The following is a 24,577-nucleotide window of genomic DNA, read 5'->3' as shown; positions in this document are numbered from 1 at the left end:
GAAAGTCAGGCAACCTGTCCTGTCCGTCTTTTTGTATCGTGAATTGGAAAGACTGCAAGGGGGAGGGGAGTTGCTTGCGCCCTAAAGGAGGAGTTATTCAGATTCATTGCAGTGGGCGGCGGCTGCAAAACGCACCATTCTTCTTGTTTTTGCTCTGCAAAGCAGCCTTTTCAAGGGTTGGCTTGGGTGACAAAATGTCTTGTGTAGGCGTGGGTTTGTCTCCCTCTCGCTCTCTCTCCCTAAGATGTGTCCGGCATAGGCCAGGGTGCCACTCGAGGCCCAAACCAATTCTGGTTATCGCTTCTCGGCCTTTTGGCTAAGATCAAGTGTAGTATCTGTTCTTATCAGTTTAATATCTGATACGTCCCCTATCTGGGGACCATATATTAAATGGATTTTTAGAACAGGGAGATGGAAAAAGAGCTTGCTCTGTCCACTCCACGCATTGACCTGGTATTGCAGTACCTCCAGGAACGGTGCACCCCTTCTTAACCCAGTTTCCAAAAGCAGAACTCGATTCACCTGATTCATATTAGCCCGATTAGCGAATTGAAATTAATTTTTATCTAACACACTTTTTACTTGCTTTATTCATCCAAATAGCAAACTCATCACCACTCAACTTCACCAACTCTGCTATGTCCCGTGCAGTATCTTGTTGTCAGTCTAATCTAGATCATGTGTAATTGAATGGAATAGATCCCTTTTGGACAAAGTGGAGTCAGATGCTGCAGTGACCACAGGTGTGAGAGGATCTACAATTGGCATCTGGTGTTATCTCTCTGCTTCCACTCCAAATAAAGTTACCTGTTGTTACCTGAACGTCAAATACTAAGAATGGGCGGCCTATGAAAGAATTAGTACTTTCATTAAGTATACTAAACCGGCTAATTGGGAATAGACAAACTGTAAAAAGCCCTCTGAGAAAGCCCCTCTCTAACCTTTGTTAGTAAGCTTTTCTGTAGCCTGCCTGTTGATGTATTTTCGGTTTGAACAGTGCACAACATGAAGAGACGGAACACTGGCGGCTTGTCACAATGCCCCCCGATGACATCACAATAGCGCTGCTGCCTAGAAAACAAGCTGCGCAGAAGAAGTTGTTCTTTGGGTGGGAGGGTGGGCTAGTGGAAGGAGGGGGCAATCTCTTTTTTTCCCGGGTGGTAGGGGGATGACAGGAGAAGGGAAGCGGGTGGTGAGAAAGGTACAGAGGGCAGGGTTTGGGGGCTGGGAAGGAAAGGGAAAAGATTAGGGTTTGGGGATGATGAAAGGGCTTTCTACGGGTAAGGATGGCAAAGGGTGGAAGTGACGGAAAGTCAGGCAACCTGTCCTGTCCGTCTTTTTGTATCGTGAATTGGAAAGACTGCAAGGGGGAGGGGAGTTGCTTGCGCCCTAAAGGAGGAGTTATTCAGATTCATTGCAGTGGGCGGCGGCTGCAAAACGCACCATTCTTCTTGTTTTTGCTCTGCAAAGCAGCCTTTTCAAGGGTTGGCTTGGGTGACAAAATGTCTTGTGTAGGCGTGGGTTTGTCTCCCTCTCGCTCTCTCTCCCTAAGATGTGTCCGGCATAGGCCAGGGTGCCACTCGAGGCCCAAACCAATTCTGGTTATCGCTTCTCGGCCTTTTGGCTAAGATCAAGTGTAGTATCTGTTCTTATCAGTTTAATATCTGATACGTCCCCTATCTGGGGACCATATATTAAATGGATTTTTAGAACAGGGAGATGGAAAAAGAGCTTGCTCTGTCCACTCCACGCATTGACCTGGTATTGCAGTACCTCCAGGAACGGTGCACCCCTTCTTAACCCAGTTTCCAAAAGCAGAACTCGATTCACCTGATTCATATTAGCCCGATTAGCGAATTGAAATGAATTTTTATCTAACACACTTTTTACTTGCTTTATTCATCCAAATAGCAAACTCATCACCACTCAACTTCACCAACTCTGCTATGTCCCGTGCAGTATCTTGTTGTCAGTCTAATCTAGATCATGTGTAATTGAATGGAATAGATCCCTTTTGGACAAAGTGGAGTCAGATGCTGCAGTGACCACAGGTGTGAGAGGATCTACAATTGGCATCTGGTGTTATCTCTCTGCTTCCACTCCAAATAAAGTTACCTGTTGTTACCTGAACGTCAAATACTAAGAATGGGCGGCCTATGAAAGAATTAGTACTTTCATTAAGTATACTAAACCGGCTAATTGGGAATAGACAAACTGTAAAAAGCCCTCTGAGAAAGCCCCTCTCTAACCTTTGTTAGTAAGCTTTTCTGTAGCCTGCCTGTTGATGTATTTTCGGTTTGAACAGTGCACAACATGAAGAGACGGAACACTGGCGGCTTGTCACAATGCCCCCCGATGACATCACAATAGCGCTGCTGCCTAGAAAACAAGCTGCGCAGAAGAAGTTGTTCTTTGGGTGGGAGGGTGGGCTAGTGGAAGGAGGGGGCAATCTCTTTTTTTCCCGGGTGGTAGGGGGATGACAGGAGAAGGGAAGCAGGTGGTGAGAAAGGTACAGAGGGCAGGGTTTGGGGGCTGGGAAGGAAAGGGAAAAGATTAGGGTTTGGGGATGATGAAAGGGCTTTCTACGGGTAAGGATGGCAAAGGGTGGCAGTGACGGAAAGTCAGGCAACCTGTCCTGTCCGTCTTTTTGTATCGTGAATTGGAAAGACTGCAAGGGGGAGGGGAGTTGCTTGCGCCCTAAAGGAGGAGTTATTCAGATTCATTGCAGTGGGCGGCGGCTGCAAAACGCACCATTCTTCTTGTTTTTGCTCTGCAAAGCAGCCTTTTCAAGGGTTGGCTTGGGTGACAAAATGTCTTGTGTAGGCGTGGGTTTGTCTCCCTCTCGCTCTCTCTCCCTAAGATGTGTCCGGCATAGGCCAGGGTGCCACTCGAGGCCCAAACCAATTCTGGTTATCGCTTCTCGGCCTTTTGGCTAAGATCAAGTGTAGTATCTGTTCTTATCAGTTTAATATCTGATACGTCCCCTATCTGGGGACCATATATTAAATGGATTTTTAGAACAGGGAGATGGAAAAAGAGCTTGCTCTGTCCACTCCACGCATTGACCTGGTATTGCAGTACCTCCAGGAACGGTGCACCCCTTCTTAACCCAGTTTCCAAAAGCAGAACTCGATTCACCTGATTCATATTAGCCCGATTAGCGAATTGAAATGAATTTTTATCTAACACACTTTTTACTTGCTTTATTCATCCAAATAGCAAACTCATCACCACTCAACTTCACCAACTCTGCTATGTCCCGTGCAGTATCTTGTTGTCAGTCTAATCTAGATCATGTGTAATTGAATGGAATAGATCCCTTTTGGACAAAGTGGAGTCAGATGCTGCAGTGACCACAGGTGTGAGAGGATCTACAATTGGCATCTGGTGTTATCTCTCTGCTTCCACTCCAAATAAAGTTACCTGTTGTTACCTGAACGTCAAATACTAAGAATGGGCGGCCTATGAAAGAATTAGTACTTTCATTAAGTATACTAAACCGGCTAATTGGGAATAGACAAACTGTAAAAAGCCCTCTGAGAAAGCCCCTCTCTAACCTTTGTTAGTAAGCTTTTCTGTAGCCTGCCTGTTGATGTATTTTCGGTTTGAACAGTGCACAACATGAAGAGACGGAACACTGGCGGCTTGTCACAATGCCCCCCGATGACATCACAATAGCGCTGCTGCCTAGAAAACAAGCTGCGCAGAAGAAGTTGTTCTTTGGGTGGGAGGGTGGGCTAGTGGAAGGAGGGGGCAATCTCTTTTTTTCCCGGGTGGTAGGGGGATGACAGGAGAAGGGAAGCGGGTGGTGAGAAAGGTACAGAGGGCAGGGTTTGGGGGCTGGGAAGGAAAGGGAAAAGATTAGGGTTTGGGGATGATGAAAGGGCTTTCTACGGGTAAGGATGGCAAAGGGTGGCAGTGACGGAAAGTCAGGCAACCTGTCCTGTCCGTCTTTTTGTATCGTGAATTGGAAAGACTGCAAGGGGGAGGGGAGTTGCTTGCGCCCTAAAGGAGGAGTTATTCAGATTCATTGCAGTGGGCGGCGGCTGCAAAACGCACCATTCTTCTTGTTTTTGCTCTGCAAAGCAGCCTTTTCAAGGGTTGGCTTGGGTGACAAAATGTCTTGTGTAGGCGTGGGTTTGTCTCCCTCTCGCTCTCTCTCCCTAAGATGTGTCCGGCATAGGCCAGGGTGCCACTCGAGGCCCAAACCAATTCTGGTTATCGCTTCTCGGCCTTTTGGCTAAGATCAAGTGTAGTATCTGTTCTTATCAGTTTAATATCTGATACGTCCCCTATCTGGGGACCATATATTAAATGGATTTTTAGAACAGGGAGATGGAAAAAGAGCTTGCTCTGTCCACTCCACGCATTGACCTGGTATTGCAGTACCTCCAGGAACGGTGCACCCCTTCTTAACCCAGTTTCCAAAAGCAGAACTCGATTCACCTGATTCATATTAGCCCGATTAGCGAATTGAAATGAATTTTTATCTAACACACTTTTTACTTGCTTTATTCATCCAAATAGCAAACTCATCACCACTCAACTTCACCAACTCTGCTATGTCCCGTGCAGTATCTTGTTGTCAGTCTAATCTAGATCATGTGTAATTGAATGGAATAGATCCCTTTTGGACAAAGTGGAGTCAGATGCTGCAGTGACCACAGGTGTGAGAGGATCTACAATTGGCATCTGGTGTTATCTCTCTGCTTCCACTCCAAATAAAGTTACCTGTTGTTACCTGAACGTCAAATACTAAGAATGGGCGGCCTATGAAAGAATTAGTACTTTCATTAAGTATACTAAACCGGCTAATTGGGAATAGACAAACTGTAAAAAGCCCTCTGAGAAAGCCCCTCTCTAACCTTTGTTAGTAAGCTTTTCTGTAGCCTGCCTGTTGATGTATTTTCGGTTTGAACAGTGCACAACATGAAGAGACGGAACACTGGCGGCTTGTCACAATGCCCCCCGATGACATCACAATAGCGCTGCTGCCTAGAAAACAAGCTGCGCAGAAGAAGTTGTTCTTTGGGTGGGAGGGTGGGCTAGTGGAAGGAGGGGGCAATCTCTTTTTTTCCCGGGTGGTAGGGGGATGACAGGAGAAGGGAAGCGGGTGGTGAGAAAGGTACAGAGGGCAGGGTTTGGGGGCTGGGAAGGAAAGGGAAAAGATTAGGGTTTGGGGATGATGAAAGGGCTTTCTACGGGTAAGGATGGCAAAGGGTGGCAGTGACGGAAAGTCAGGCAACCTGTCCTGTCCGTCTTTTTGTATCGTGAATTGGAAAGACTGCAAGGGGGAGGGGAGTTGCTTGCGCCCTAAAGGAGGAGTTATTCAGATTCATTGCAGTGGGCGGCGGCTGCAAAACGCACCATTCTTCTTGTTTTTGCTCTGCAAAGCAGCCTTTTCAAGGGTTGGCTTGGGTGACAAAATGTCTTGTGTAGGCGTGGGTTTGTCTCCCTCTCGCTCTCTCTCCCTAAGATGTGTCCGGCATAGGCCAGGGTGCCACTCGAGGCCCAAACCAATTCTGGTTATCGCTTCTCGGCCTTTTGGCTAAGATCAAGTGTAGTATCTGTTCTTATCAGTTTAATATCTGATACGTCCCCTATCTGGGGACCATATATTAAATGGATTTTTAGAACAGGGAGATGGAAAAAGAGCTTGCTCTGTCCACTCCACGCATTGACCTGGTATTGCAGTACCTCCAGGAACGGTGCACCCCTTCTTAACCCAGTTTCCAAAAGCAGAACTCGATTCACCTGATTCATATTAGCCCGATTAGCGAATTGAAATGAATTTTTATCTAACACACTTTTTACTTGCTTTATTCATCCAAATAGCAAACTCATCACCACTCAACTTCACCAACTCTGCTATGTCCCGTGCAGTATCTTGTTGTCAGTCTAATCTAGATCATGTGTAATTGAATGGAATAGATCCCTTTTGGACAAAGTGGAGTCAGATGCTGCAGTGACCACAGGTGTGAGAGGATCTACAATTGGCATCTGGTGTTATCTCTCTGCTTCCACTCCAAATAAAGTTACCTGTTGTTACCTGAACGTCAAATACTAAGAATGGGCGGCCTATGAAAGAATTAGTACTTTCATTAAGTATACTAAACCGGCTAATTGGGAATAGACAAACTGTAAAAAGCCCTCTGAGAAAGCCCCTCTCTAACCTTTGTTAGTAAGCTTTTCTGTAGCCTGCCTGTTGATGTATTTTCGGTTTGAACAGTGCACAACATGAAGAGACGGAACACTGGCGGCTTGTCACAATGCCCCCCGATGACATCACAATAGCGCTGCTGCCTAGAAAACAAGCTGCGCAGAAGAAGTTGTTCTTTGGGTGGGAGGGTGGGCTAGTGGAAGGAGGGGGCAATCTCTTTTTTTCCCGGGTGGTAGGGGGATGACAGGAGAAGGGAAGCGGGTGGTGAGAAAGGTACAGAGGGCAGGGTTTGGGGGCTGGGAAGGAAAGGGAAAAGATTAGGGTTTGGGGATGATGAAAGGGCTTTCTACGGGTAAGGATGGCAAAGGGTGGCAGTGACGGAAAGTCAGGCAACCTGTCCTGTCCGTCTTTTTGTATCGTGAATTGGAAAGACTGCAAGGGGGAGGGGAGTTGCTTGCGCCCTAAAGGAGGAGTTATTCAGATTCATTGCAGTGGGCGGCGGCTGCAAAACGCACCATTCTTCTTGTTTTTGCTCTGCAAAGCAGCCTTTTCAAGGGTTGGCTTGGGTGACAAAATGTCTTGTGTAGGCGTGGGTTTGTCTCCCTCTCGCTCTCTCTCCCTAAGATGTGTCCGGCATAGGCCAGGGTGCCACTCGAGGCCCAAACCAATTCTGGTTATCGCTTCTCGGCCTTTTGGCTAAGATCAAGTGTAGTATCTGTTCTTATCAGTTTAATATCTGATACGTCCCCTATCTGGGGACCATATATTAAATGGATTTTTAGAACAGGGAGATGGAAAAAGAGCTTGCTCTGTCCACTCCACGCATTGACCTGGTATTGCAGTACCTCCAGGAACGGTGCACCCCTTCTTAACCCAGTTTCCAAAAGCAGAACTCGATTCACCTGATTCATATTAGCCCGATTAGCGAATTGAAATGAATTTTTATCTAACACACTTTTTACTTGCTTTATTCATCCAAATAGCAAACTCATCACCACTCAACTTCACCAACTCTGCTATGTCCCGTGCAGTATCTTGTTGTCAGTCTAATCTAGATCATGTGTAATTGAATGGAATAGATCCCTTTTGGACAAAGTGGAGTCAGATGCTGCAGTGACCACAGGTGTGAGAGGATCTACAATTGGCATCTGGTGTTATCTCTCTGCTTCCACTCCAAATAAAGTTACCTGTTGTTACCTGAACGTCAAATACTAAGAATGGGCGGCCTATGAAAGAATTAGTACTTTCATTAAGTATACTAAACCGGCTAATTGGGAATAGACAAACTGTAAAAAGCCCTCTGAGAAAGCCCCTCTCTAACCTTTGTTAGTAAGCTTTTCTGTAGCCTGCCTGTTGATGTATTTTCGGTTTGAACAGTGCACAACATGAAGAGACGGAACACTGGCGGCTTGTCACAATGCCCCCCGATGACATCACAATAGCGCTGCTGCCTAGAAAACAAGCTGCGCAGAAGAAGTTGTTCTTTGGGTGGGAGGGTGGGCTAGTGGAAGGAGGGGGCAATCTCTTTTTTTCCCGGGTGGTAGGGGGATGACAGGAGAAGGGAAGCGGGTGGTGAGAAAGGTACAGAGGGCAGGGTTTGGGGGCTGGGAAGGAAAGGGAAAAGATTAGGGTTTGGGGATGATGAAAGGGCTTTCTACGGGTAAGGATGGCAAAGGGTGGCAGTGACGGAAAGTCAGGCAACCTGTCCTGTCCGTCTTTTTGTATCGTGAATTGGAAAGACTGCAAGGGGGAGGGGAGTTGCTTGCGCCCTAAAGGAGGAGTTATTCAGATTCATTGCAGTGGGCGGCGGCTGCAAAACGCACCATTCTTCTTGTTTTTGCTCTGCAAAGCAGCCTTTTCAAGGGTTGGCTTGGGTGACAAAATGTCTTGTGTAGGCGTGGGTTTGTCTCCCTCTCGCTCTCTCTCCCTAAGATGTGTCCGGCATAGGCCAGGGTGCCACTCGAGGCCCAAACCAATTCTGGTTATCGCTTCTCGGCCTTTTGGCTAAGATCAAGTGTAGTTCCTTCATTGTGTTTGCCTTGGTCTTGGCTGGGAGGGGCCCGGGCTTGCACAACCGCCGGCCTCTGGGATTGTTGCGCCTTTTGGTGCTTACGTCCCCTTATGGCTGGTGGTTCCTGGGCTCGGGAGGCGATCACCTGCGGCACTGCGCTTTTGTGTGGTGGCCGATGACCGTTTTCTGAAAATTGCGGATGTAATCTCATCTGTTCTTATCAGTTTAATATCTGATACGTCCCCTATCTGGGGACCATATATTAAATGGATTTTTAGAACAGGGAGATGGAAAAAGAGCTTGCTCTGTCCACTCCACGCATTGACCTGGTATTGCAGTACCTCCAGGAACGGTGCACCCCTTCTTAACCCAGTTTCCAAAAGCAGAACTCGATTCACCTGATTCATATTAGCCCGATTAGCGAATTGAAATGAATTTTTATCTAACACACTTTTTACTTGCTTTATTCATCCAAATAGCAAACTCATCACCACTCAACTTCACCAACTCTGCTATGTCCCGTGCAGTATCTTGTTGTCAGTCTAATCTAGATCATGTGTAATTGAATGGAATAGATCCCTTTTGGACAAAGTGGAGTCAGATGCTGCAGTGACCACAGGTGTGAGAGGATCTACAATTGGCATCTGGTGTTATCTCTCTGCTTCCACTCCAAATAAAGTTACCTGTTGTTACCTGAACGTCAAATACTAAGAATGGGCGGCCTATGAAAGAATTAGTACTTTCATTAAGTATACTAAACCGGCTAATTGGGAATAGACAAACTGTAAAAAGCCCTCTGAGAAAGCCCCTCTCTAACCTTTGTTAGTAAGCTTTTCTGTAGCCTGCCTGTTGATGTATTTTCGGTTTGAACAGTGCACAACATGAAGAGACGGAACACTGGCGGCTTGTCACAATGCCCCCCGATGACATCACAATAGCGCTGCTGCCTAGAAAACAAGCTGCGCAGAAGAAGTTGTTCTTTGGGTGGGAGGGTGGGCTAGTGGAAGGAGGGGGCAATCTCTTTTTTTCCCGGGTGGTAGGGGGATGACAGGAGAAGGGAAGCGGGTGGTGAGAAAGGTACAGAGGGCAGGGTTTGGGGGCTGGGAAGGAAAGGGAAAAGATTAGGGTTTGGGGATGATGAAAGGGCTTTCTACGGGTAAGGATGGCAAAGGGTGGCAGTGACGGAAAGTCAGGCAACCTGTCCTGTCCGTCTTTTTGTATCGTGAATTGGAAAGACTGCAAGGGGGAGGGGAGTTGCTTGCGCCCTAAAGGAGGAGTTATTCAGATTCATTGCAGTGGGCGGCGGCTGCAAAACGCACCATTCTTCTTGTTTTTGCTCTGCAAAGCAGCCTTTTCAAGGGTTGGCTTGGGTGACAAAATGTCTTGTGTAGGCGTGGGTTTGTCTCCCTCTCGCTCTCTCTCCCTAAGATGTGTCCGGCATAGGCCAGGGTGCCACTCGAGGCCCAAACCAATTCTGGTTATCGCTTCTCGGCCTTTTGGCTAAGATCAAGTGTAGTATCTGTTCTTATCAGTTTAATATCTGATACGTCCCCTATCTGGGGACCATATATTAAATGGATTTTTAGAACAGGGAGATGGAAAAAGAGCTTGCTCTGTCCACTCCACGCATTGACCTGGTATTGCAGTACCTCCAGGAACGGTGCACCCCTTCTTAACCCAGTTTCCAAAAGCAGAACTCGATTCACCTGATTCATATTAGCCCGATTAGCGAATTGAAATGAATTTTTATCTAACACACTTTTTACTTGCTTTATTCATCCAAATAGCAAACTCATCACCACTCAACTTCACCAACTCTGCTATGTCCCGTGCAGTATCTTGTTGTCAGTCTAATCTAGATCATGTGTAATTGAATGGAATAGATCCCTTTTGGACAAAGTGGAGTCAGATGCTGCAGTGACCACAGGTGTGAGAGGATCTACAATTGGCATCTGGTGTTATCTCTCTGCTTCCACTCCAAATAAAGTTACCTGTTGTTACCTGAACGTCAAATACTAAGAATGGGCGGCCTATGAAAGAATTAGTACTTTCATTAAGTATACTAAACCGGCTAATTGGGAATAGACAAACTGTAAAAAGCCCTCTGAGAAAGCCCCTCTCTAACCTTTGTTAGTAAGCTTTTCTGTAGCCTGCCTGTTGATGTATTTTCGGTTTGAACAGTGCACAACATGAAGAGACGGAACACTGGCGGCTTGTCACAATGCCCCCCGATGACATCACAATAGCGCTGCTGCCTAGAAAACAAGCTGCGCAGAAGAAGTTGTTCTTTGGGTGGGAGGGTGGGCTAGTGGAAGGAGGGGGCAATCTCTTTTTTTCCCGGGTGGTAGGGGGATGACAGGAGAAGGGAAGCGGGTGGTGAGAAAGGTACAGAGGGCAGGGTTTGGGGGCTGGGAAGGAAAGGGAAAAGATTAGGGTTTGGGGATGATGAAAGGGCTTTCTACGGGTAAGGATGGCAAAGGGTGGCAGTGACGGAAAGTCAGGCAACCTGTCCTGTCCGTCTTTTTGTATCGTGAATTGGAAAGACTGCAAGGGGGAGGGGAGTTGCTTGCGCCCTAAAGGAGGAGTTATTCAGATTCATTGCAGTGGGCGGCGGCTGCAAAACGCACCATTCTTCTTGTTTTTGCTCTGCAAAGCAGCCTTTTCAAGGGTTGGCTTGGGTGACAAAATGTCTTGTGTAGGCGTGGGTTTGTCTCCCTCTCGCTCTCTCTCCCTAAGATGTGTCCGGCATAGGCCAGGGTGCCACTCGAGGCCCAAACCAATTCTGGTTATCACTTCTCGGCCTTTTGGCTAAGATCAAGTGTAGTTTGGGAGGGTACTACCTTGGTTGGTGCTGAAAGGTGCCAGGGTATTGCACAACTGCTGGCCTTGGGGGAGTGTGCATCGTAGGATGTCATAGCCCTCTTGTGACGGACAGTTATCTGGGCAACGAGAGGCGGTCACTTTATTATTTTCAAACTCATCCTTCAAAAAAAAAAAAAAAAAAAAAAATCTGTTCTTATCAGTTTAATATCTGATACGTCCCCTATCTGGGGACCATATATTAAATGGATTTTTAGAACAGGGAGATGGAAAAAGAGCTTGCTCTGTCCACTCCACGCATTGACCTGGTATTGCAGTACCTCCAGGAACGGTGCACCCCTTCTTAACCCAGTTTCCAAAAGCAGAACTCGATTCACCTGATTCATATTAGCCCGATTAGCGAATTGAAATGAATTTTTATCTAACACACTTTTTACTTGCTTTATTCATCCAAATAGCAAACTCATCACCACTCAACTTCACCAACTCTGCTATGTCCCGTGCAGTATCTTGTTGTCAGTCTAATCTAGATCATGTGTAATTGAATGGAATAGATCCCTTTTGGACAAAGTGGAGTCAGATGCTGCAGTGACCACAGGTGTGAGAGGATCTACAATTGGCATCTGGTGTTATCTCTCTGCTTCCACTCCAAATAAAGTTACCTGTTGTTACCTGAACGTCAAATACTAAGAATGGGCGGCCTATGAAAGAATTAGTACTTTCATTAAGTATACTAAACCGGCTAATTGGGAATAGACAAACTGTAAAAAGCCCTCTGAGAAAGCCCCTCTCTAACCTTTGTTAGTAAGCTTTTCTGTAGCCTGCCTGTTGATGTATTTTCGGTTTGAACAGTGCACAACATGAAGAGACGGAACACTGGCGGCTTGTCACAATGCCCCCCGATGACATCACAATAGCGCTGCTGCCTAGAAAACAAGCTGCGCAGAAGAAGTTGTTCTTTGGGTGGGAGGGTGGGCTAGTGGAAGGAGGGGGCAATCTCTTTTTTTCCCGGGTGGTAGGGGGATGACAGGAGAAGGGAAGCGGGTGGTGAGAAAGGTACAGAGGGCAGGGTTTGGGGGCTGGGAAGGAAAGGGAAAAGATTAGGGTTTGGGGATGATGAAAGGGCTTTCTACGGGTAAGGATGGCAAAGGGTGGCAGTGACGGAAAGTCAGGCAACCTGTCCTGTCCGTCTTTTTGTATCGTGAATTGGAAAGACTGCAAGGGGGAGGGGAGTTGCTTGCGCCCTAAAGGAGGAGTTATTCAGATTCATTGCAGTGGGCGGCGGCTGCAAAACGCACCATTCTTCTTGTTTTTGCTCTGCAAAGCAGCCTTTTCAAGGGTTGGCTTGGGTGACAAAATGTCTTGTGTAGGCGTGGGTTTGTCTCCCTCTCGCTCTCTCTCCCTAAGATGTGTCCGGCATAGGCCAGGGTGCCACTCGAGGCCCAAACCAATTCTGGTTATCGCTTCTCGGCCTTTTGGCTAAGATCAAGTGTAGTATCTGTTCTTATCAGTTTAATATCTGATACGTCCCCTATCTGGGGACCATATATTAAATGGATTTTTAGAACAGGGAGATGGAAAAAGAGCTTGCTCTGTCCACTCCACGCATTGACCTGGTATTGCAGTACCTCCAGGAACGGTGCACCCCTTCTTAACCCAGTTTCCAAAAGCAGAACTCGATTCACCTGATTCATATTAGCCCGATTAGCGAATTGAAATGAATTTTTATCTAACACACTTTTTACTTGCTTTATTCATCCAAATAGCAAACTCATCACCACTCAACTTCACCAACTCTGCTATGTCCCGTGCAGTATCTTGTTGTCAGTCTAATCTAGATCATGTGTAATTGAATGGAATAGATCCCTTTTGGACAAAGTGGAGTCAGATGCTGCAGTGACCACAGGTGTGAGAGGATCTACAATTGGCATCTGGTGTTATCTCTCTGCTTCCACTCCAAATAAAGTTACCTGTTGTTACCTGAACGTCAAATACTAAGAATGGGCGGCCTATGAAAGAATTAGTACTTTCATTAAGTATACTAAACCGGCTAATTGGGAATAGACAAACTGTAAAAAGCCCTCTGAGAAAGCCCCTCTCTAACCTTTGTTAGTAAGCTTTTCTGTAGCCTGCCTGTTGATGTATTTTCGGTTTGAACAGTGCACAACATGAAGAGACGGAACACTGGCGGCTTGTCACAATGCCCCCCGATGACATCACAATAGCGCTGCTGCCTAGAAAACAAGCTGCGCAGAAGAAGTTGTTCTTTGGGTGGGAGGGTGGGCTAGTGGAAGGAGGGGGCAATCTCTTTTTTTCCCGGGTGGTAGGGGGATGACAGGAGAAGGGAAGCGGGTGGTGAGAAAGGTACAGAGGGCAGGGTTTGGGGGCTGGGAAGGAAAGGGAAAAGATTAGGGTTTGGGGATGATGAAAGGGCTTTCTACGGGTAAGGATGGCAAAGGGTGGCAGTGACGGAAAGTCAGGCAACCTGTCCTGTCCGTCTTTTTGTATCGTGAATTGGAAAGACTGCAAGGGGGAGGGGAGTTGCTTGCGCCCTAAAGGAGGAGTTATTCAGATTCATTGCAGTGGGCGGCGGCTGCAAAACGCACCATTCTTCTTGTTTTTGCTCTGCAAAGCAGCCTTTTCAAGGGTTGGCTTGGGTGACAAAATGTCTTGTGTAGGCGTGGGTTTGTCTCCCTCTCGCTCTCTCTCCCTAAGATGTGTCCGGCATAGGCCAGGGTGCCACTCGAGGCCCAAACCAATTCTGGTTATCGCTTCTCGGCCTTTTGGCTAAGATCAAGTGTAGTATCTGTTCTTATCAGTTTAATATCTGATACGTCCCCTATCTGGGGACCATATATTAAATGGATTTTTAGAACAGGGAGATGGAAAAAGAGCTTGCTCTGTCCACTCCACGCATTGACCTGGTATTGCAGTACCTCCAGGAACGGTGCACCCCTTCTTAACCCAGTTTCCAAAAGCAGAACTCGATTCACCTGATTCATATTAGCCCGATTAGCGAATTGAAATGAATTTTTATCTAACACACTTTTTACTTGCTTTATTCATCCAAATAGCAAACTCATCACCACTCAACTTCACCAACTCTGCTATGTCCCGTGCAGTATCTTGTTGTCAGTCTAATCTAGATCATGTGTAATTGAATGGAATAGATCCCTTTTGGACAAAGTGGAGTCAGATGCTGCAGTGACCACAGGTGTGAGAGGATCTACAATTGGCATCTGGTGTTATCTCTCTGCTTCCACTCCAAATAAAGTTACCTGTTGTTACCTGAACGTCAAATACTAAGAATGGGCGGCCTATGAAAGAATTAGTACTTTCATTAAGTATACTAAACCGGCTAATTGGGAATAGACAAACTGTAAAAAGCCCTCTGAGAAAGCCCCTCTCTAACCTTTGTTAGTAAGCTTTTCTGTAGCCTGCCTGTTGATGTATTTTCGGTTTGAACAGTGCACAACATGAAGAGACGGAACACTGGCGGCTTGTCACAATGCCCCCCGATGACATCACAATAGCGCTGCTGCCTAGAAAACAAGCTGCGCAGAAGAAGTTGTTCTTTGGGTGGGAGGGTGGGCTAGTGGAAGGAGGGGGCAATCTCTTTTTTTCCCGGGTGGTAGGGGGATGACAGGAGAAGGGAAGCGGGTGGTGAGAAAGGTACAGAGGGCAGGGTTTGGGGGCTGGGAAGGAAAGGGAAAAGATTAGGGTTTGGGGATGATGAAAGGGCTTTCTACGGGTAAGGATGGCAAAGGGTGGCAGTGACGGAAAGTCAGGCAACCTGTCCTGTCCGTCTTTTTGTATCGTGAATTGGAAAGACTGCAAGGGGGAGGGGAGTTGCTTGCGCCCTAAAGGAGGAGTTATTCAGATTCATTGCAGTGGGCGGCGGCTGCAAAACGCACCATTCTTCTTGTTTTTGCTCTGCAAAGCAGCCTTTTCAAGGGTTGGCTTGGGTGACAAAATGTCTTGTGTAGGCGTGGGTTTGTCTCCCTCTCGCTCTCTCTTCCTAAGATGTGTCCGGCATAGGCCAGGGTGCCACTCGAGGCCCAAACCAATTCTGGTTATCGCTTCTCGGCCTTTTGGCTAAGATCAAGTGTAGTATCTGTTCTTATCAGTTTAATATCTGATACGTCCCCTATCTGGGGACCATATATTAAATGGATTTTTAGAACAGGGAGATGGAAAAAGAGCTTGCTCTGTCCACTCCACGCATTGACCTGGTATTGCAGTACCTCCAGGAACGGTGCACCCCTTCTTAACCCAGTTTCCAAAAGCAGAACTCGATTCACCTGATTCATATTAGCCCGATTAGCGAATTGAAATGAATTTTTATCTAACACACTTTTTACTTGCTTTATTCATCCAAATAGCAAACTCATCACCACTCAACTTCACCAACTCTGCTATGTCCCGTGCAGTATCTTGTTGTCAGTCTAATCTAGATCATGTGTAATTGAATGGAATAGATCCCTTTTGGACAAAGTGGAGTCAGATGCTGCAGTGACCACAGGTGTGAGAGGATCTACAATTGGCATCTGGTGTTATCTCTCTGCTTCCACTCCAAATAAAGTTACCTGTTGTTACCTGAACGTCAAATACTAAGAATGGGCGGCCTATGAAAGAATTAGTACTTTCATTAAGTATACTAAACCGGCTAATTGGGAATAGACAAACTGTAAAAAGCCCTCTGAGAAAGCCCCTCTCTAACCTTTGTTAGTAAGCTTTTCTGTAGCCTGCCTGTTGATGTATTTTCGGTTTGAACAGTGCACAACATGAAGAGACGGAACACTGGCGGCTTGTCACAATGCCCCCCGATGACATCACAATAGCGCTGCTGCCTAGAAAACAAGCTGCGCAGAAGAAGTTGTTCTTTGGGTGGGAGGGTGGGCTAGTGGAAGGAGGGGGCAATCTCTTTTTTTCCCGGGTGGTAGGGGGATGACAGGAGAAGGGAAGCGGGTGGTGAGAAAGGTACAGAGGGCAGGGTTTGGGGGCTGGGAAGGAAAGGGAAAAGATTAGGGTTTGGGGATGATGAAAGGGCTTTCTACGGGTAAGGATGGCAAAGGGTGGCAGTGACGGAAAGTCAGGCAACCTGTCCTGTCCGTCTTTTTGTATCGTGAATTGGAAAGACTGCAAGGGGGAGGGGAGTTGCTTGCGCCCTAAAGGAGGAGTTATTCAGATTCATTGCAGTGGGCGGCGGCTGCAAAACGCACCATTCTTCTTGTTTTTGCTCTGCAAAGCAGCCTTTTCAAGGGTTGGCTTGGGTGACAAAATGTCTTGTGTAGGCGTGGGTTTGTCTCCCTCTCGCTCTCTCTCCCTAAGATGTGTCCGGCATAGGCCAGGGTGCCACTCGAGGCCCAAACCAATTCTGGTTATCGCTTCTCGGCCTTTTGGCTAAGATCAAGTGTAGTATCTGTTCTTATCAGTTTAATATCTGATACGTCCCCTATCTGGGGACCATATATTAAATGGATTTTTAGAACAGGGAGATGGAAAAAGAGCTTGCTCTGTCCACTCCACGCATTGACCTGGTATTGCAGTACCTCCAGGAACGGTGCACCCCTTCTTAACCCAGTTTCCAAAAGCAGAACTCGATTCACCTGATTCATATTAGCCCGATTAGCGAATTGAAATGAATTTTTATCTAACACACTTTTTACTTGCTTTATTCATCCAAATAGCAAACTCATCACCACTCAACTTCACCAACTCTGCTATGTCCCGTGCAGTATCTTGTTGTCAGTCTAATCTAGATCATGTGTAATTGAATGGAATAGATCCCTTTTGGACAAAGTGGAGTCAGATGCTGCAGTGACCACAGGTGTGAGAGGATCTACAATTGGCATCTGGTGTTATCTCTCTGCTTCCACTCCAAATAAAGTTACCTGTTGTTACCTGAACGTCAAATACTAAGAATGGGCGGCCTATGAAAGAATTAGTACTTTCATTAAGTATACTAAACCGGCTAATTGGGAATAGACAAACTGTAAAAAGCCCTCTGAGAAAGCCCCTCTCTAACCTTTGTTAGTAAGCTTTTCTGTAGCCTGCCTGTTGATGTATTTTCGGTTTGAACAGTGCACAACATGAAGAGACGGAACACTGGCGGCTTGTCACAATGCCCCCCGATGACATCACAATAGCGCTGCTGCCTAGAAAACAAGCTGCGCAGAAGAAGTTGTTCTTTGGGTGGGAGGGTGGGCTAGTGGAAGGAGGGGGCAATCTCTTTTTTTCCCGGGTGGTAGGGGGATGACAGGAGAAGGGAAGCGGGTGGTGAGAAAGGTACAGAGGGCAGGGTTTGGGGGCTGGGAAGGAAAGGGAAAAGATTAGGGTTTGGGGATGATGAAAGGGCTTTCTACGGGTAAGGATGGCAAAGGGTGGCAGTGACGGAAAGTCAGGCAACCTGTCCTGTCCGTCTTTTTGTATCGTGAATTGGAAAGACTGCAAGGGGGAGGGGAGTTGCTTGCGCCCTAAAGGAGGAGTTATTCAGATTCATTGCAGTGGGCGGCGGCTGCAAAACGCACCATTCTTCTTGTTTTTGCTCTGCAAAGCAGCCTTTTCAAGGGTTGGCTTGGGTGACAAAATGTCTTGTGTAGGCGTGGGTTTGTCTCCCTCTCGCTCTCTCTCCCTAAGATGTGTCCGGCATAGGCCAGGGTGCCACTCGAGGCCCAAACCAATTCTGGTTATCGCTTCTCGGCCTTTTGGCTAAGATCAAGTGTAGTATCTGTTCTTATCAGTTTAATATCTGATACGTCCCCTATCTGGGGACCATATATTAAATGGATTTTTAGAACAGGGAGATGGAAAAAGAGCTTGCTCTGTCCACTCCACGCATTGACCTGGTATTGCAGTACCTCCAGGAACGGTGCACCCCTTCTTAACCCAGTTTCCAAAAGCAGAACTCGATTCACCTGATTCATATTAGCCCGATTAGCGAATTGAAATGAATTTTTATCTAACACACTTTTTACTTGCTTTATTCATCCAAATAGCAAACTCATCACCACTCAACTTCACCAACTCTGCTATGTCCCGTGCAGTATCTTGTTGTCAGTCTAATCTAGATCATGTGTAATTGAATGGAATAGATCCCTTTTGGACAAAGTGGAGTCAGATGCTGCAGTGACCACAGGTGTGAGAGGATCTACAATTGGCATCTGGTGTTATCTCTCTGCTTCCACTACAAATAAAGTTACCTGTTGTTACCTGAACGTCAAATACTAAGAATGGGCGGCCTATGAAAGAATTAGTACTTTCATTAAGTATACTAAACCGGCTAATTGGGAATAGACAAACTGTAAAAAGCCCTCTGAGAAAGCCCCTCTCTAACCTTTGTTAGTAAGCTTTTCTGTAGCCTGCCTGTTGATGTATTTTCGGTTTGAACAGTGCACAACATGAAGAGACGGAACACTGGCGGCTTGTCACAATGCCCCCCGATGACATCACAATAGCGCTGCTGCCTAGAAAACAAGCTGCGCAGAAGAAGTTGTTCTTTGGGTGGGAGGGTGGGCTAGTGGAAGGAGGGGGCAATCTCTTTTTTTCCCGGGTGGTAGGGGGATGACAGGAGAAGGGAAGCGGGTGGTGAGAAAGGTACAGAGGGCAGGGTTTGGGGGCTGGGAAGGAAAGGGAAAAGATTAGGGTTTGGGGATGATGAAAGGGCTTTCTACGGGTAAGGATGGCAAAGGGTGGCAGTGACGGAAAGTCAGGCAACCTGTCCTGTCCGTCTTTTTGTATCGTGAATTGGAAAGACTGCAAGGGGGAGGGGAGTTGCTTGCGCCCTAAAGGAGGAGTTATTCAGATTCATTGCAGTGGGCGGCGGCTGCAAAACGCACCATTCTTCTTGTTTTTGCTCTGCAAAGCAGCCTTTTCAAGGGTTGGCTTGGGTGACAAAATGTCTTGTGTAGGCGTGGGTTTGTCTCCCTCTCGCTCTCTCTCCCTAAGATGTGTCCGGCATAGGCCAGGGTGCCACTCGAGGCCCAAACCAATTCTGGTTATCGCTTCTCGGCCTTTTGGCTAAGATCAAGTGTAGTATCTGTTCTTATCAGTTTAATATCTGATACGTCCCCTATCTGGGGACCATATATTAAATGGATTTTTAGAACAGGGAGATGGAAAAAGAGCTTGCTCTGTCCACTCCACGCATTGACCTGGTATTGCAGTACCTCCAGGAACGGTGCACCCCTTCTTAACCCAGTTTCCAAAAGCAGAACTCGATTCACCTGATTCATATTAGCCCGATTAGCGAATTGAAATGAATTTTTATCTAACACACTTTTTACTTGCTTTATTCATCCAAATAGCAAACTCATCACCACTCAACTTCACCAACTCTGCTATGTCCCGTGCAGTATCTTGTTGTCAGTCTAATCTAGATCATGTGTAATTGAATGGAATAGATCCCTTTTGGACAAAGTGGAGTCAGATGCTGCAGTGACCACAGGTGTGAGAGGATCTACAATTGGCATCTGGTGTTATCTCTCTGCTTCCACTCCAAATAAAGTTACCTGTTGTTACCTGAACGTCAAATACTAAGAATGGGCGGCCTATGAAAGAATTAGTACTTTCATTAAGTATACTAAACCGGCTAATTGGGAATAGACAAACTGTAAAAAGCCCTCTGAGAAAGCCCCTCTCTAACCTTTGTTAGTAAGCTTTTCTGTAGCCTGCCTGTTGATGTATTTTCGGTTTGAACAGTGCACAACATGAAGAGACGGAACACTGGCGGCTTGTCACAATGCCCCCCGATGACATCACAATAGCGCTGCTGCCTAGAAAACAAGCTGCGCAGAAGAAGTTGTTCTTTGGGTGGGAGGGTGGGCTAGTGGAAGGAGGGGGCAATCTCTTTTTTTCCCGGGTGGTAGGGGGATGACAGGAGAAGGGAAGCGGGTGGTGAGAAAGGTACAGAGGGCAGGGTTTGGGGGCTGGGAAGGAAAGGGAAAAGATTAGGGTTTGGGGATGATGAAAGGGCTTTCTACGGGTAAGGATGGCAAAGGGTGGCAGTGACGGAAAGTCAGGCAACCTGTCCTGTCCGTCTTTTTGTATCGTGAATTGGAAAGACTGCAAGGGGGAGGGGAGTTGCTTGCGCCCTAAAGGAGGAGTTATTCAGATTCATTGCAGTGGGCGGCGGCTGCAAAACGCACCATTCTTCTTGTTTTTGCTCTGCAAAGCAGCCTTTTCAAGGGTTGGCTTGGGTGACAAAATGTCTTGTGTAGGCGTGGGTTTGTCTCCCTCTCGCTCTCTCTCCCTAAGATGTGTCCGGCATAGGCCAGGGTGCCACTCGAGGCCCAAACCAATTCTGGTTATCGCTTCTCGGCCTTTTGGCTAAGATCAAGTGTAGTGTTGTTCGAAGAGGTGGTTTAAGCTCCAGGCCACCTTAGTACAATGATACAATGCACACTGGAAGGTTGCGCTTGCTAGTACTCTGGGTGGATAGTATATTCATCTAGTGGAAAACATGGCCCTACCAGGATCGAGGCTATTAGACTGAGTAAGGATGGGGGGCTATGGTACAACGTGCCCCAGGACTGACGACCCTGGAGTGAGTCTGAGCTTGCTGGCTTGGGACCCCGGCAAGCCTTGGGCTCTGTAGCACACCGTACCTTGCCTTTTCATACTTTTTGAGCATATTACCCTATCCCGGCCTTCTGGCTAGGAAGGGAAATTTTTATAATCCCGGTCGGAGGTCTGGTCAGCTTTGGGCTGAGAAACTAACACCCGGTTGGAGGTCCGGGTCAGCTTCGGCTGAGAAACCAACACCCGGTTGGAGGTCTGGGTCAGCTTCGGCTGAGAAACCAACACCCGGTTGGAGGTCCGGTTAGCCTTGGGCTGAGAAACCAACACCGGTTGACGGTCCGGGCAGTTTCGGCTGCGAAACCAACAACTAGTAGCTCTCTACTCCACTTGGGTAAGATGCCTGGGTGGACGCTGGGAGCAACGACAAGGCTCAACCAGGCTTCGGCTTGGGGGAGCACCGAAGATCCCTGACCCTTGCTGTGGCCTTCTGGCTCGGAGGGACGGGGTTGATTTTTGGGGACCCTCTCCTCACGGTGGGGTCCACACGAATCCTAGCCTTTGCACTGTTTTTGGTGTGACTTCGGTCATGCATTTTTTGTGGTGCTTTGGAAAGCTTCATTAAATCAAAAATCTGTTCTTATCAGTTTAATATCTGATACGTCCCCTATCTGGGGACCATATATTAAATGGATTTTTAGAACAGGGAGATGGAAAAAGAGCTTGCTCTGTCCACTCCACGCATTGACCTGGTATTGCAGTACCTCCAGGAACGGTGCACCCCTTCTTAACCCAGTTTCCAAAAGCAGAACTCGATTCACCTGATTCATATTAGCCCGATTAGCGAATTGAAATGAATTTTTATCTAACACACTTTTTACTTGCTTTATTCATCCAAATAGCAAACTCATCACCACTCAACTTCACCAACTCTGCTATGTCCCGTGCAGTATCTTGTTGTCAGTCTAATCTAGATCATGTGTAATTGAATGGAATAGATCCCTTTTGGACAAAGTGGAGTCAGATGCTGCAGTGACCACAGGTGTGAGAGGATCTACAATTGGCATCTGGTGTTATCTCTCTGCTTCCACTCCAAATAAAGTTACCTGTTGTTACCTGAACGTCAAATACTAAGAATGGGCGGCCTATGAAAGAATTAGTACTTTCATTAAGTATACTAAACCGGCTAATTGGGAATAGACAAACTGTAAAAAGCCCTCTGAGAAAGCCCCTCTCTAACCTTTGTTAGTAAGCTTTTCTGTAGCCTGCCTGTTGATGTATTTTCGGTTTGAACAGTGCACAACATGAAGAGACGGAACACTGGCGGCTTGTCACAATGCCCCCCGATGACATCACAATAGCGCTGCTGCCTAGAAAACAAGCTGCGCAGAAGAAGTTGTTCTTTGGGTGGGAGGGTGGGCTAGTGGAAGGAGGGGGCAATCTCTTTTTTTCCCGGGTGGTAGGGGGATGACAGGAGAAGGGAAGCGGGTGGTGAGAAAGGTACAGAGGGCAGGGTTTGGGGGCTGGGAAGGAAAGGGAAAAGATTAGGGTTTGGGGATGATGAAAGGGCTTTCTACGGGTAAGGATGGCAAAGGGTGGCAGTGACGGAAAGTCAGGCAACCTGTCCTGTCCGTCTTTTTGTATCGTGAATTGGAAAGACTGCAAGGGGGAGGGGAGTTGCTTGCGCCCTAAAGGAGGAGTTATTCAGATTCATTGCAGTGGGCGGCGGCTGCAAAACGCACCATTCTTCTTGTTTTTGCTCTGCAAAGCAGCCTTTTCAAGGGTTGGCTTGGGTGACAAAATGTCTTGTGTAGGCGTGGGTTTGTCTCCCTCTCGCTCTCTCTCCCTAAGATGTGTCCGGCATAGGCCAGGGTGCCACTCGAGGCCCAAACCAATTCTGGTTATCGCTTCTCGGCCTTTTGGCTAAGATCAAGTGTAGTATCTGTTCTTATCAGTTTAATATCTGATACGTCCCCTATCTGGGGACCATATATTAAATGGATTTTTAGAACAGGGAGATGGAAAAAGAGCTTGCTCTGTCCACTCCACGCATTGACCTGGTATTGCAGTACCTCCAGGAACGGTGCACCCCTTCTTAACCCAGTTTCCAAAAGCAGAACTCGATTCACCTGATTCATATTAGCCCGATTAGCGAATTGAAATGAATTTTTATCTAACACACTTTTTACTTGCTTTATTCATCCAAATAGCAAACTCATCACCACTCAACTTCACCAACTCTGCTATGTCCCGTGCAGTATCTTGTTGTCAGTCTAATCTAGATCATGTGTAATTGAATGGAATAGATCCCTTTTGGACAAAGTGGAGTCAGATGCTGCAGTGACCACAGGTGTGAGAGGATCTACAATTGGCATCTGGTGTTATCTCTCTGCTTCCACTCCAAATAAAGTTACCTGTTGTTACCTGAACGTCAAATACTAAGAATGGGCGGCCTATGAAAGAATTAGTACTTTCATTAAGTATACTAAACCGGCTAATTGGGAATAGACAAACTGTAAAAAGCCCTCTGAGAAAGCCCCTCTCTAACCTTTGTTAGTAAGCTTTTCTGTAGCCTGCCTGTTGATGTATTTTCGGTTTGAACAGTGCACAACATGAAGAGACGGAACACTGGCGGCTTGTCACAATGCCCCCCGATGACATCACAATAGCGCTGCTGCCTAGAAAACAAGCTGCGCAGAAGAAGTTGTTCTTTGGGTGGGAGGGTGGGCTAGTGGAAGGAGGGGGCAATCTCTTTTTTTCCCGGGTGGTAGGGGGATGACAGGAGAAGGGAAGCGGGTGGTGAGAAAGGTACAGAGGGCAGGGTTTGGGGGCTGGGAAGGAAAGGGAAAAGATTAGGGTTTGGGGATGATGAAAGGGCTTTCTACGGGTAAGGATGGCAAAGGGTGGCAGTGACGGAAAGTCAGGCAACCTGTCCTGTCCGTCTTTTTGTATCGTGAATTGGAAAGACTGCAAGGGGGAGGGGAGTTGCTTGCGCCCTAAAGGAGGAGTTATTCAGATTCATTGCAGTGGGCGGCGGCTGCAAAACGCACCATTCTTCTTGTTTTTGCTCTGCAAAGCAGCCTTTTCAAGGGTTGGCTTGGGTGACAAAATGTCTTGTGTAGGCGTGGGTTTGTCTCCCTCTCGCTCTCTCTCCCTAAGATGTGTCCGGCATAGGCCAGGGTGCCACTCGAGGCCCAAACCAATTCTGGTTATCGCTTCTCGGCCTTTTGGCTAAGATCAAGTGTAGTATCTGTTCTTATCAGTTTAATATCTGATACGTCCCCTATCTGGGGACCATATATTAAATGGATTTTTAGAACAGGGAGATGGAAAAAGAGCTTGCTCTGTCCACTCCACGCATTGACCTGGTATTGCAGTACCTCCAGGAACGGTGCACCCCTTCTTAACCCAGTTTCCAAAAGCAGAACTCGATTCACCTGATTCATATTAGCCCGATTAGCGAATTGAAATGAATTTTTATCTAACACACTTTTTACTTGCTTTATTCATCCAAATAGCAAACTCATCACCACTCAACTTCACCAACTCTGCTATGTCCCGTGCAGTATCTTGTTGTCAGTCTAATCTAGATCATGTGTAATTGAATGGAATAGATCCCTTTTGGACAAAGTGGAGTCAGATGCTGCAGTGACCACAGGTGTGAGAGGATCTACAATTGGCATCTGGTGTTATCTCTCTGCTTCCACTCCAAATAAAGTTACCTGTTGTTACCTGAACGTCAAATACTAAGAATGGGCGGAATATGAAAGAATTAGTACTTTCATTAAGTATACTAAACCGGCTAATTGGGAATAGACAAACTGTAAAAAGCCCTCTGAGAAAGCCCCTCTCTAACCTTTGTTAGTAAGCTTTTCTGTAGCCTGCCTGTTGATGTATTTTCGGTTTGAACAGTGCACAACATGAAGAGACGGAACACTGGCGGCTTGTCACAATGCCCCCCGATGACATCACAATAGCGCTGCTGCCTAGAAAACAAGCTGCGCAGAAGAAGTTGTTCTTTGGGTGGGAGGGTGGGCTAGTGGAAGGAGGGGGCAATCTCTTTTTTTCCC

The 24,577-nt window shown here is 46.9% G+C and overlaps 18 non-coding genes and 1 pseudogene across 18 annotated transcripts; all 19 read left to right on the top strand.

Moving 5' to 3' along the window:
- The first annotated feature begins 296 nt into the window (after window positions 1-296).
- LOC142272269 (U2 spliceosomal RNA) lies at window positions 297-487 on the top strand. Its single transcript, XR_012737166.1, has one exon. It is a non-coding gene; the product is annotated as a U2 spliceosomal RNA (small nuclear RNA).
- Window positions 488-1,604: 1,117 nt separating this feature from the next.
- LOC142272268 (U2 spliceosomal RNA) lies at window positions 1,605-1,795 on the top strand. Its single transcript, XR_012737165.1, has one exon. It is a non-coding gene; the product is annotated as a U2 spliceosomal RNA (small nuclear RNA).
- Window positions 1,796-2,912: 1,117 nt separating this feature from the next.
- On the top strand, window positions 2,913-3,103 carry LOC142272267 (U2 spliceosomal RNA). Its single transcript, XR_012737164.1, has one exon. It is a non-coding gene; the product is annotated as a U2 spliceosomal RNA (small nuclear RNA).
- Window positions 3,104-4,220: 1,117 nt separating this feature from the next.
- Window positions 4,221-4,411, top strand: LOC142272265 (U2 spliceosomal RNA). Its single transcript, XR_012737163.1, has one exon. It is a non-coding gene; the product is annotated as a U2 spliceosomal RNA (small nuclear RNA).
- A 1,117-nt stretch (window positions 4,412-5,528) lies between these two features.
- On the top strand, window positions 5,529-5,719 carry LOC142272264 (U2 spliceosomal RNA). The gene has a single exon (XR_012737162.1). It is a non-coding gene; the product is annotated as a U2 spliceosomal RNA (small nuclear RNA).
- Window positions 5,720-6,836: 1,117 nt separating this feature from the next.
- Window positions 6,837-7,027, top strand: LOC142272263 (U2 spliceosomal RNA). Its single transcript, XR_012737161.1, has one exon. It is a non-coding gene; the product is annotated as a U2 spliceosomal RNA (small nuclear RNA).
- Window positions 7,028-8,144: 1,117 nt separating this feature from the next.
- On the top strand, window positions 8,145-8,284 carry LOC142272235 (U2 spliceosomal RNA; annotated as a pseudogene).
- A 65-nt stretch (window positions 8,285-8,349) lies between these two features.
- LOC142272227 (U2 spliceosomal RNA) lies at window positions 8,350-8,534 on the top strand. Its single transcript, XR_012737133.1, has one exon. It is a non-coding gene; the product is annotated as a U2 spliceosomal RNA (small nuclear RNA).
- Window positions 8,535-9,651: 1,117 nt separating this feature from the next.
- LOC142272262 (U2 spliceosomal RNA) lies at window positions 9,652-9,842 on the top strand. The gene has a single exon (XR_012737160.1). It is a non-coding gene; the product is annotated as a U2 spliceosomal RNA (small nuclear RNA).
- A 1,293-nt stretch (window positions 9,843-11,135) lies between these two features.
- LOC142272228 (U2 spliceosomal RNA) lies at window positions 11,136-11,333 on the top strand. Its single transcript, XR_012737134.1, has one exon. It is a non-coding gene; the product is annotated as a U2 spliceosomal RNA (small nuclear RNA).
- A 1,117-nt stretch (window positions 11,334-12,450) lies between these two features.
- Window positions 12,451-12,641, top strand: LOC142272261 (U2 spliceosomal RNA). The gene has a single exon (XR_012737159.1). It is a non-coding gene; the product is annotated as a U2 spliceosomal RNA (small nuclear RNA).
- Window positions 12,642-13,758: 1,117 nt separating this feature from the next.
- On the top strand, window positions 13,759-13,949 carry LOC142272260 (U2 spliceosomal RNA). The gene has a single exon (XR_012737158.1). It is a non-coding gene; the product is annotated as a U2 spliceosomal RNA (small nuclear RNA).
- A 1,117-nt stretch (window positions 13,950-15,066) lies between these two features.
- On the top strand, window positions 15,067-15,257 carry LOC142272259 (U2 spliceosomal RNA). Its single transcript, XR_012737157.1, has one exon. It is a non-coding gene; the product is annotated as a U2 spliceosomal RNA (small nuclear RNA).
- A 1,117-nt stretch (window positions 15,258-16,374) lies between these two features.
- LOC142272257 (U2 spliceosomal RNA) lies at window positions 16,375-16,565 on the top strand. The gene has a single exon (XR_012737155.1). It is a non-coding gene; the product is annotated as a U2 spliceosomal RNA (small nuclear RNA).
- A 1,117-nt stretch (window positions 16,566-17,682) lies between these two features.
- On the top strand, window positions 17,683-17,873 carry LOC142272256 (U2 spliceosomal RNA). Its single transcript, XR_012737154.1, has one exon. It is a non-coding gene; the product is annotated as a U2 spliceosomal RNA (small nuclear RNA).
- A 1,117-nt stretch (window positions 17,874-18,990) lies between these two features.
- LOC142272254 (U2 spliceosomal RNA) lies at window positions 18,991-19,181 on the top strand. Its single transcript, XR_012737153.1, has one exon. It is a non-coding gene; the product is annotated as a U2 spliceosomal RNA (small nuclear RNA).
- A 1,919-nt stretch (window positions 19,182-21,100) lies between these two features.
- Window positions 21,101-21,293, top strand: LOC142272286 (U2 spliceosomal RNA). Its single transcript, XR_012737182.1, has one exon. It is a non-coding gene; the product is annotated as a U2 spliceosomal RNA (small nuclear RNA).
- A 1,117-nt stretch (window positions 21,294-22,410) lies between these two features.
- Window positions 22,411-22,601, top strand: LOC142272253 (U2 spliceosomal RNA). The gene has a single exon (XR_012737152.1). It is a non-coding gene; the product is annotated as a U2 spliceosomal RNA (small nuclear RNA).
- A 1,117-nt stretch (window positions 22,602-23,718) lies between these two features.
- On the top strand, window positions 23,719-23,909 carry LOC142272252 (U2 spliceosomal RNA). The gene has a single exon (XR_012737151.1). It is a non-coding gene; the product is annotated as a U2 spliceosomal RNA (small nuclear RNA).
- Window positions 23,910-24,577: the final 668 nt, after the last annotated feature.

Source organism: Anomaloglossus baeobatrachus, unplaced genomic scaffold (assembly GCF_048569485.1).
Source record: "Anomaloglossus baeobatrachus isolate aAnoBae1 unplaced genomic scaffold, aAnoBae1.hap1 Scaffold_3469, whole genome shotgun sequence".
Lineage (NCBI taxonomy): Eukaryota > Metazoa > Chordata > Amphibia > Anura > Aromobatidae > Anomaloglossus > Anomaloglossus baeobatrachus.
Note: the sequence above shows the minus strand (reverse complement) of the source record. Positions and strands in the feature narration are given on the sequence as shown.